At 37.1% G+C, this 11,002-nt stretch overlaps 1 long non-coding RNA gene across 2 annotated transcripts; it reads left to right on the plus strand.

The window, feature by feature from the left end:
* Positions 1-5,599: 5,599 nt before the first annotated feature.
* LOC122134903 lies at positions 5,600-10,525 on the plus strand. Of its 2 annotated transcripts, none has more exons than XR_006153197.1 (4): positions 5,600-5,699; positions 7,417-7,520; positions 7,610-7,762; positions 10,084-10,525. It is a non-coding gene; the product is annotated as an uncharacterized LOC122134903 (long non-coding RNA). The 2 variants fall into 2 exon arrangements; XR_006153198.1 differs by lacking the exon at positions 10,084-10,525 and adding an exon at positions 7,903-7,941.
* Positions 10,526-11,002: the final 477 nt, after the last annotated feature.

The following is an 11,002-nucleotide window of genomic DNA, read 5'->3' on the forward strand; positions in this document are numbered from 1 at the left end:
TTCTGTCAGCAATGTAACGCGGCAGTAACGTATAGAGACCTCGACTTGTAACTATACTCTAATTACTATTTTGAAAATTATAACGCATTAAATTACTCCGTTACTAAAAAAGTAATCAAATTACAGTAAAGTTACTAAGTAATGCGTTACTGCCCAACACTGGAAACAACACATATGGAACAGACAATAGAATCCTAAACTCTAAATAAATTCACTTCATATTTAAGCATAAAAAGGTTATTCAGGATGATATTGTAAATAAAAACTGTTACTGCATAAAGAAACTTTTTTTATTTTTAATTTTTTTTATTATTTTTATTTTTTTTTAATGTTACCAGGTTGATATTTTCACACAGTTTCTGAAACGTTTTGCTTTGGTGAGGACTGTCTTAAACAATATGAAAATAATCTCAATATAAAATACTATGAACACAGATGACTCCTGTAAATCTTTGCATTTGTATTGCAGCTGTAAATTAAACATGAATTAGATATATATATATAGATAGATATATAACATAGATATATATTATATATAATATATATATATATATATATATGTATATATATATATATATATATATATATATATATAAATAAGGATTGGACAAAATAATGTAAACACATGGGAAATAAGCAATAATTTATTATTAAGGTGTTTTACCACTTTTTTATTTTATTTTTATTTTTTTAGAGTGTAGAAAACATGTAAACCATGACAAGGAACTCAGAACAAGATGAAAGTAATCTCAATATAAAAGACCATGAACAAACATGACTCCTGTAAATCTTAAATTGCAGCTGTAAACTAAACATCATATAAAAAAAAAAAAAAGATATGCAGGGATTGGACAAAATAATGTGAACACATGGAAAATAAGCAATAGTTTATCATTAGGGTGTTTTAAAACCACTTTTTTAACCACCATTTTGACTTAGAACAGATTCAACCTTCTTAGAATAGATTCATACAACTTCTGAATAGTTTCCACTTGAATGTTGTCTACACAATAAAAGCATCTATCAGCTGCTTTAGCAAAATTCTCTGTAAAATTGTCCACAGTGGTTTGATAATATTAAAGCTAGGTGATTTGTATGGCCAGGGCAGATGTTGACGTTCATCTTGGTATGTTGTCTACACAGGTTTTATGATCATGACACCTTTTCAGCACTTTAGCACTGTGATTAAAGTTTTAGCAGTTGCAGATCTTATATGGATGTTGGCTTTGTTAGGTTCACTGTAATCAGTTTTTGTGGAAACATCTTTAAGGCGGATATTGAGGTTTTCTGTCACTTTACTGCAGTAGTTCTTTGTTGGTTGGACTTACACCTTCTTAGTGTTCAGTGGTCCCTTTCATTCACTTTCAGTTTTCAGCCACTTTTCTTTTCTCTGCAGATGAAATCTATGCTTTGTCATAATCGTAAAGACTGTTATTTTTAAAAACACCAAACAATTGGGATATTAAGGTTACATGTAAAAAATCCTACAGAACTGTATTAATCCCATAATAATGGGTTTCACATTATTTTGTCTAGCCTCTGTATGTGCCGTGTGAATAACACAGAGTAATATGCAATATACTATTATTGTGCAGTGTTGTTGTCTTTTTAGTTTCTCATTAACATTAGTTTGATTGTAAATGGATGCTTTTTTTTCTGATGGACTAATGAACTTCAAACTCCAGCAATGATCCAGCCCCCTGCCTCTGCTTTATAAACCGACAGGAACAGCGAGTAGTTAGTTAGTAGTTAGTTTTATAAATGTCATATCCAATACGTGTGAAATGGGACTACTCTCTTCTGCTCTGTTAATCTTCACCTCAGGTACGGTGGTAAAATTTTGGTGTAGGATTAATTTTGAAACATTTTCACTCCAAAGCTGCTAGTAACTTTCTCAAATAGTTACAGAAAATAAACTGAATAACCTTTTTTAAATTTAGAAGTAGAAAATGGTATCCCCCCCCCCCCCTTAAAAAAAAAAAAAAAAAAAAAAAAAGGTCATTATTAGTACAAAGTCAGGTTATTGCTTCTCTTTCGTAATGTAGATTTTTGGTGCTTTATCTGAGTAGTTTATTTACAGTACCACAAAGACACGTCCTGTGTGTAATGTTTATCTCTTTACCACACCATTGCATTTACTAGCTGCCATATAAACATTATATGGGGAAAAAAGTGCGCCAAAACATAAAAAAAAAAAAACTTTATAAAATATCACTGAATATTTATGTAACCATACGTAACTTTTTTACTGAAGGTAGTTTTTGATCTCAGTTTTTTGGGGGTTCTTAAAAATGAGACACATTTGCTATTATTTTAATCCTCGAACTGTCATTTAACAGTTTTTTTTTAAACTAGCAGAAGTCATAAACCAGGTTTAAATACCAGTTGCACTATGATGAATGCCATTATTGTATATTAAAAAGTTAATTATTGTATTGAAAAAACATTTTAGGTGTTTTTTTATTTTTTGGATTAGATCAAATAGCATTTTAAGCTGTTATATGGGCCTCTTACAACACAATGTCATATTTTCTTTCCATTCTTTATTGGAAAAAGTATATTCTATATTCATGAAACCAAATTAATGTGGAAAAAAAAAATACCCTGAACCCAGAAGTGGATTTACACAAACTGAGAAAGTCAAAAATTGTTGTGCTCTGCTCTCCCCTACTAATTTGACTACATTAATGTACCATAACAAAACAATATAAAACAAATAAAAACAAATTTCACAAAGGGGACTGTGCAATGTATGTGTGTATGCCAGGTGCAAATAATGTAAATATGCAGTTACAAATATATAGAATTTATATGTTTAGTATGAATGAAATTCAGACTGCTCTCTCCTGCGGCCTTGTGATGGATAGTAAAGTGTCCATTGAATGCACACTTCAGAATTCCAGTGGAAGTAATAGATCATCCATAGACTTTTCACCTACTGTTTTGTATTTACTATGAATTTGGGCATACTACTTTTTAGGCAAACCTACTTTTTAGGGTTTTTTTTTTTCGTGCATACAATATTGTAGGGGAATATTCGATTTCAGATGCAGCAACAGGGTTAGTCAGACAGAGGGCCCTATCAAACACCTGCCGCAATGTGAAACCAGGTGCAATACAAGTGTTTTTTGCTAGTTTCAGCCTAATGCAGTTATCTTTTTTTTTTACGTCCTGCACCACGTTGTTTAAAAAGCAAATGCATTTGGTCTGAAAACGAGTTGTGTTCAGGCATATTGCTGGCACTTTGCTATTTTGAGGCAACTGAAATAGACTGCACCATTGACCAACAAAAACCAGTTCTAAAGTCTGGCACTATATATATATATATATATGGTTATTTAAAGAGTGCGTTAGAAGGCTAATATGCGCCTATAGGCGGGTGAATAATGCGTGTCCACTTTGCTTATTACACACACAGAAATACGCAGCAGCACACATTTTTAAAAATGAAAAATTAAAGGATTAAAATGTAAAAGATTATTATTGTGTACATAAATATGAAACTACTTACATTATATAATGGATAGTCATTTCATGTATTAGATTTACTTGTACGAGCAGATCCATTCCCTCACTAGAGAGGCACTGAGTTTTTCCCCTTGCCAATTCCGCCATGTAAATACCGAATCTGCCATGGCGCGAGCACAACTGGATTGTAAAATCAAATGGGAGATGAGACTCTGATTGGTTTATGGCACGTTACGCCCAAAACACACCCATTACTCATTAAGAGAATAGGGACAACCCTTTTAGAACATGTGCCGGGTTAAACCCACCGACCATTTTCATATCTTTAAACTAGCAAAAGGGGATTCGGACATGCCCTAAGCGCAATTGCACTGTGCGCTTAAGACCATGCGCTTAGATCGTTAAAATAGGGCCCTGACTCTTCTTGTCTAAATCACCTTTCTGTCCGCTATCTCTGACATTTGCATAGGATAGTTGCATTTCGCCCCCTAGAGGCAGTCATACAGAACTTTCAAATTACTCTACAAACATTCATGCTATGCCGCAACCTGTTCTAGTTTAACCTTCCGATGCTGTTCAGGTTCTGAATTTTCCAGTCCTTTTTGACTGGAAAATTTAATGTTTTGTTTGTTTTAGATTTTTTTTACTTCTTCGGAATGGTACGAAACTTGGTACCTGCAATGTGATCAAAATAAATAAATAAATAAAAAAACATGGACATTATTCAAAAAGGTAAATGGTCCTGTAACAAAAGTCACACTTGTACTTGTTCACAGTCAGAAATGAGCATATTGAAAATTAATGAGAAGCAAACTTCATGTAATGGAAATATTTGGTGATGCACCTAAACAAGATCTTACTGAAAGCTCTAAAACAATATCAAACTAAATTATAGTATATTCATTTCATTTAAATACAAAGGTTGGTCACCTTTGACTACCATGCGAACAGCACCAGAGTGGTAAACTATAAAAGAGTACTCAACTGAGAGATAAGCTGATGTATGTGTGTGAAAAAATATCATATATCGTGTTAAAAAGTAAATAAATAACACGGCGCATGAGAACAGTTCCAGTCTCTGTTTTTATTGGAGCTGTATCAGATAAGGCAGATGATTCACATGCCTAAGAATTCTCCTTAGCTGTTATAAATTCACTGTAAACATCTTGGGGCTTATTGCTTTAATAAGCTCACTCACTGATGAAAAATGCCAATACATCATTTAAATTTGAAAAAATAATCAGTTTTATTGTCCCTAATAATGAACATTATGCACAGGAAGCTCTTTTAGTATGATCTGCATCAGTATTTTACTGCTCATTCTTTCATATAATCAACAATTACTACCAACGTATAAAACAAACTCACTGAGACAGCTGACACTTTCTTTTCCATCGTTATTTTATTATATCCATTATGTGCTTGCAGACAAAACATATAGAACAGTGAAACTGTGCCATATATTCTCTGACATGTTTTGCAGGCACTTGACATGACAGTGACATGAGCTCCTCTGACAGAGCCTTCACACCTATTGGTTGTTGCTCTCAAAAGTTGCTCAGCATTTGCAAAAGTTAATCATATGTCACCTACATCCTGTCACCAATCACTGTTTCTCATAACACCAGAAATCACCGGTTCTCCACTGAAATTAATCAATGGATCATGTCACTGCATGTTGCATGTTAGTCAGACTGTGTTTTTCTGTCTAAGCAGTCATTTCTTGGACTGAATATAAAATGGCAAACTGGCCCAGATTTAGCAAGACTAAAGGTCGGTTCAATACATTTGTCTGATTTTTTGTCTCTGTAAACAGCTGTTTTTGAGAAGACTTGGTGTCTAAATACTACAGAGAGCACCACCAGCACCAGCACCCAACTACAGCATCAGTACAACATTCAGCAGCCTGTACACAACAGTAACCGTGCCGAGTCTGGTGTGTGAAAACAAGGGTATCTTACAAGACGGGATCTGCATCTGCCCAGATGATATGGACTGGAACCTACCTGCAACATACGTAAAACCCATTGAAAATATTGTATGATATTGCAGACTGAATAATCTTGTAAAGGGTCTAAGATTACTAAACTAGTCTGTAACAGTCTTGTTTTTTTTTTGTTTTGTACAGAAAGAACAGAAGCCCTCACACACTAGCAAATTCACCTTTCCAAAAACTGTCCTAGGCCAGTTTGCTTCCTCCGTAGAGAGATGTCCACCAGAAACAACAAATGGTATTTGTCTCTCTACTAGCTTCCTTTTTTATCACAGTATGCAGTAATATACTATAAAGTGGGTACGGAAAGTATTCAGACCCCCTTAAATTTTTCACTCTTTGTTATATTGCAGCCATTTGCTAAAATCATTTAAGTTCAGTTTCTTTCTCATTAATGTACACACACAGCACCCCATATTGACAGAAAAACACAGAATTGTTGACATTTTTGCACATTTATTAAAAAGAAAAACTGAAATATCACATGGTCCTAAGTATTCAGACCCTTTGCTGTGACACTCATATATTTTAACTCAGGTGCTGTCCCCATTTCTTCTGATCATCCTTGAGATGGTTCCTACACCTTCATTTGAGTCCAGCTGTGTTTGATTATACTGATTGGACTTGATTAGGAAAGCCACACACCTGTCTATATAAGACCTTACAGCTCACAGCGCATGTCAGAGCAAATGAGAATCATGAGGTCAGAGTACAGCTCTGAAGAGCTCAGAAACAGAATTGTGGCAAGGCACAGATCTGGCCAAGGTTACAAATAAATTTCTGCTGCACTTAAGGTTCCTAAGAGCACAGTGGCCTCCATAATCCTTAAATGGAAGACGTTTGGGATGACCAGAACCTTTCCTAGAGCTGGCCGTCCGGCCAAACTGAGCTATCAGGGGGAGAAGAGCCTTGGTGAGAGAGGTAAAAGAAGAACCCAAAGATCACTGTGGCTGAGCTCCAGAGATGCAGTCGGGAGATGGGAGAAAGTTGTAGAAAGTCAACCATCACTCCAGTACTCCACCAGTCGGGGCTTTATGGCAGAGTGGCCCGACGGAAGCCTCTCCTCAGTGCAAGACACTAAAAAACACCCTGAAGGACTCCAAGATGGTGAGAAATAAGATTCTCTGGTCTGATGAGACCCAAGATAGAACTTTTGGGCTTAATTCTAAGCGGTATGTGTGGAGAAAACCAGGCACTGCTCATCACCTGTCCAATACAGTCCCCCCAACAGTGAAGCATGGTGGTGGCAGCATCATGCTGTGGGGGTGTTTTTCAGCTGCAGGGACAGGACGACTGGTTGCAATCGAGGGAAAGATGAATGCAGCCAAGTACAGGGATATTCCGGATGAAAACCTTATCCAGAGTGCTCAGGACCTCAGACTGGGCCGAAGGTTCACCTTCCAACAAGACAATGACCCTAAGCACACAGCTAAAATAACGAAGGAGTGGCTTCACAATGACTCCGTGACTGTTCGTGAATGGCCCAGCCAGAGCCCTGACTTAAACCCAATTGAGCATCTCTGAAGAGACCTGAAAATGGCTGTCCACCAACGTTTACCATCCACCTGACAGAACTGGAGAAGATCTGCAACGGAGGAGTGGCAGAGGATCCCCAAATCCAGGTGTGAAAAACTTGTTGCATCTTTCCCAAAAAGACTCATGGCTGTATTAGATCAAAAGGGTGCTTCCACTAAATACTGAGCAAAGGTTCTGAATACTTAGGACCATGTGATATTTCAGTTTTTCTTTTTTATAAATGTGCAAATATCTCAACAATTCTGTGTTTTTTTGTGTCAATATTGGGTGCTGTGTGTACATTAATGAGGACAAAAATGAACTTAAATGATTTAACAAATGGCTGCAACATAACAAAGAGTGAAAAATTTAAGGGGGTTTGAATACTTTCTGTACCCACTGTATGTATATATATATAATTTTATTTTATTTTTTTTCAGCTGGCATGCACCAGGCATCAGCCCTCTGTAATATAGCTACTCACTCATTTGATTCTCCAAACATACTCAACTGTAGTTTGACCCTGGATGCCATTAATGCATGGGTATGTAATCTATGCCTGATGACTGTAATATATACTCAGTCAGTCTGATTTCATAACTTTTTCTATTTATTTATTTATTTTAAATCAAGGTTTCTGGAGCTACTCCTGAACAAAAACAGAACTTAGCCTCCAGCACCCAGATCCTCACATCCATACCAGAACGGCTAACACCCCACAACATCACAAATGCAGCTCAAATAACCAACATCCTGCTTTCTGACCAACAAACTACACACACTACGGTACTTAATAAGCCTTAAGCAGATATTAACATTTAAAGTTACTTCATGATTTTAAAAATACAACATTTAAATATATCATAATGTTACTAATTATTCCCTTTTTTCTTTTTTTTTCTTTTCTTTCTTTTTGTAATCTATAGACAAGTAACTGTAATCTGATTACAAAGATTTTAAAATATAATAATATAGCTGCAAGCAGCTATTACCAGGGTCCAAGCATTTTAATGTCTTTAAAGGGGACATAACACACAGTTTCTGCCAATCTCATGTTAGTCTTGAGTACCTATAGAGTAGCATTGCATCCTTCATATCGCCGAACAGTCCTTTAGTATCAGTTTCCAAAAAAGACAGATACAGCTTTTACACTTCTCTGAAAATAGTTGAGCTTCTGGCGAAGGAAGTACAACCTTTTAGCCTGATTTATACTTCTGCGTCAGAGCTACGCCATAGCCTTTATGCCGTAGGCTGCACGTCAGTTTTCATTTATACTTCTGTGTTGTTGTCCATGTCAATGTGCAGTACACATGCAAACCGCTAGTCTGCAGTGTCCACACACATGTTGCTGGTGTAACCCGCAGTACCACAGCAAAAGCCGAAGAAGAAGTGGCTCGTCGGAGAAGCATTATAGCCTTGATGGCGGCAAATAAATATCAAATTAATCATTATTTAAAACTACAAAAAAGGAGAAAACAACAGAACAGGAGAAAGATAATTGCATTCTTTCAATCTCCACAAGGACTTGTACCATGGCATGGCAACTACTGATGTATAATGCTATGTAGTATAATAATGATAAGACACTTGTTATTTGCTTTGTTTTATTTTATATAAGAAGGTGTAACATTAAAATATATTAAAGTGCACATTATAAAAACACACCAAACTCAAGTACATACGGAGGAAGGGGTTCTAGCTAGTGATGCGCGGGTCATCTCATAACCCGCGGTTGGGGCGGGAAAAGAATTGTCACTTTATTTGTGGGGCGGGTTGGGCGGGTAATAAAATAAAAAAAAAAAAAACATACGTTGTAGTGTTGGGCGATATGGTCATTTTTTCAAATCAGATCAGATCGACGATACACAATATTATCGTGCATGGGTGGAGTAAGAGAGAGACTCTTTGTTCTTGTCATTGCATAACTATTTGGTGTTTTCGAAAAAATATACTTTAAAACATACTGATAAACTAACGTTAAATATAAAATTACTGTATTTAAAAGAGCTAGTTCATATATAGTCGGACGCAACTGTCATATTGCGCGTCCTGTGACAAATTTACCGCACGGTATCAGTCTAAATGTTCAGTCAACGGTGAAAATCAATAGTAGCCTAGATTTCATTTAAAGTCCATCAGTTTAACACTAATATTGGACATAAACGAACATGTTAAATATAAAGTATTTAAAACAGGCAAGTTCATATATGGAGTAAAGTTGAATTGAACTGATGCATCGGTCATACAGCGCTCTGGACCACGCGCTGCCACAGAAACAAGGAGGAGATGCATTCTAACATAACTGTGGCATTTAAACTCAGTTAGTGAGGGCTTGTTTAAAATATTGCACATATACAGGCCGTTCAGATTTACTTGTTAAAGTGCAATAAAAATACCTTAATCTGCAGACGATGTACATCTGTTTGTGGATAGAGACTTCTTCACCGACTACAGGCTCTAATCTTCATTTTTGCGCGCACGTAGTGTGTGTGAAATGCGGTGCTGAAGTGAAATAGCTGGGCATTTGATAGCCGAATTATAATAGGCCGCCTCATAATCTGCGGGACGGGTTGGGGCGGGTAAAGAAATGTAACTTTATATTGCAGGGCGGGCTGGGGCGGGCCAAATAATTTCATAAAAGCGGGACCCGCGGGTTGGAAAAAAACCCGACCCACGCATCACTAGTTCTAGCAGACCAACCACAACGCTTGCAGTCCACGTAGAATTGACTCGCTGTTAGATTTTTGGGAGAGGTGCATGTCGGGGCTGAGGCATCAGGCTATGGCATAGGTTACGGCGTAGAGTGTGCTCTATGTTAGGCTATGGCGTAGGTCCGACGCAGAATATAAATCAGCCTTTAGACGTGCAGTCGTTGGTGTACCAGGGAGAAGAGCAGTGGGGAGAGAACACATCCCTGAGGGGCGCCAGTGCTGATGGTTCTGCTGTTAGACATTAATTTTCCTAGTTTCACTAGCTGCTGCTGGTGATCCTCTGACAGATAGAGCTAGGAACAGAGAGATCTCAAAGAGTGTTGGGATGATGGTGTTTGAAGGCCGGACTGAAGTCTACAAAAACAGGATCCTCACATAAGTCCCTGGTTTGTCCAGATGCTGCAGGATGAAGTGCAGTCCCATGTTCACCGCATCATCCACAGACCTGTTTGCTTGATAAGCAAACTGCAGGAGGTCCAGTGATGTCCTTCAGACAAGCTAACAGAGGGGAGTTGATGGAGGTGTTAATGTTTGTATAATGAGATGGTCAGAATGGTGCTGGGGTGTAAAACCAGGACTTTTAAATTAGCAGCCATCCTAGAGGCAAAATTGTTTAGAATGAGGAGATCTATCATAAGATATGAAGATCAAGTGTATGTATGAAACATTTCAGGCCATTTGCCACAAAAATACAGTTTTTGCAACTTCAAACCACCGATGGGATGATCTCCATAAAAGTCTGCATGATTCTTTGCAATGGCACGTCACACACACTCAGCTGATTTTGTGATGGTCTAGGCCATCTGTGATGGTCTTAGCCCTATCATGTGATTTGCCATAGAAATACAGTGTTTTGCAGCTTTTTGAGGGGTTAATGGGCCACCGATGGTCCGATCTCCATAAAAGTTTGCATGCTTCTTTGCAATGTCACGTTGCATGCACTCAGCTGATTTCGTAAAAGTTATGAGTTTTTGTTTAGGAACAATAGGCTTTTGGGCACACTTGGCAACATACGTTTTCAAAGGATCCAGTTATGGCTTTCCAAATGCTGTTCAAAAAACCCTAGGACTAGTTAGCAAAAGGATTTTTTTAATATTGAATAATTAACAAAAGATTTGATGATGGACAGCACTGGTTCTTGATTCATAGTTGTTCAGAATAAGGAAATCTATCATATGATATGAATATTGTGTGTGTATGTGTGAAAAGTCGTGGAATATACAATCTTTTACACACTTGAAAAAAAACAATATCGCCACCTAGAGGACGATTTCTTTCAAATTTCTCACAGACTTTTAAGGCCACGAGTCAAACA

Source organism: Cyprinus carpio, chromosome A22 (assembly GCF_018340385.1).
Source record: "Cyprinus carpio isolate SPL01 chromosome A22, ASM1834038v1, whole genome shotgun sequence".
Lineage (NCBI taxonomy): Eukaryota > Metazoa > Chordata > Actinopteri > Cypriniformes > Cyprinidae > Cyprinus > Cyprinus carpio.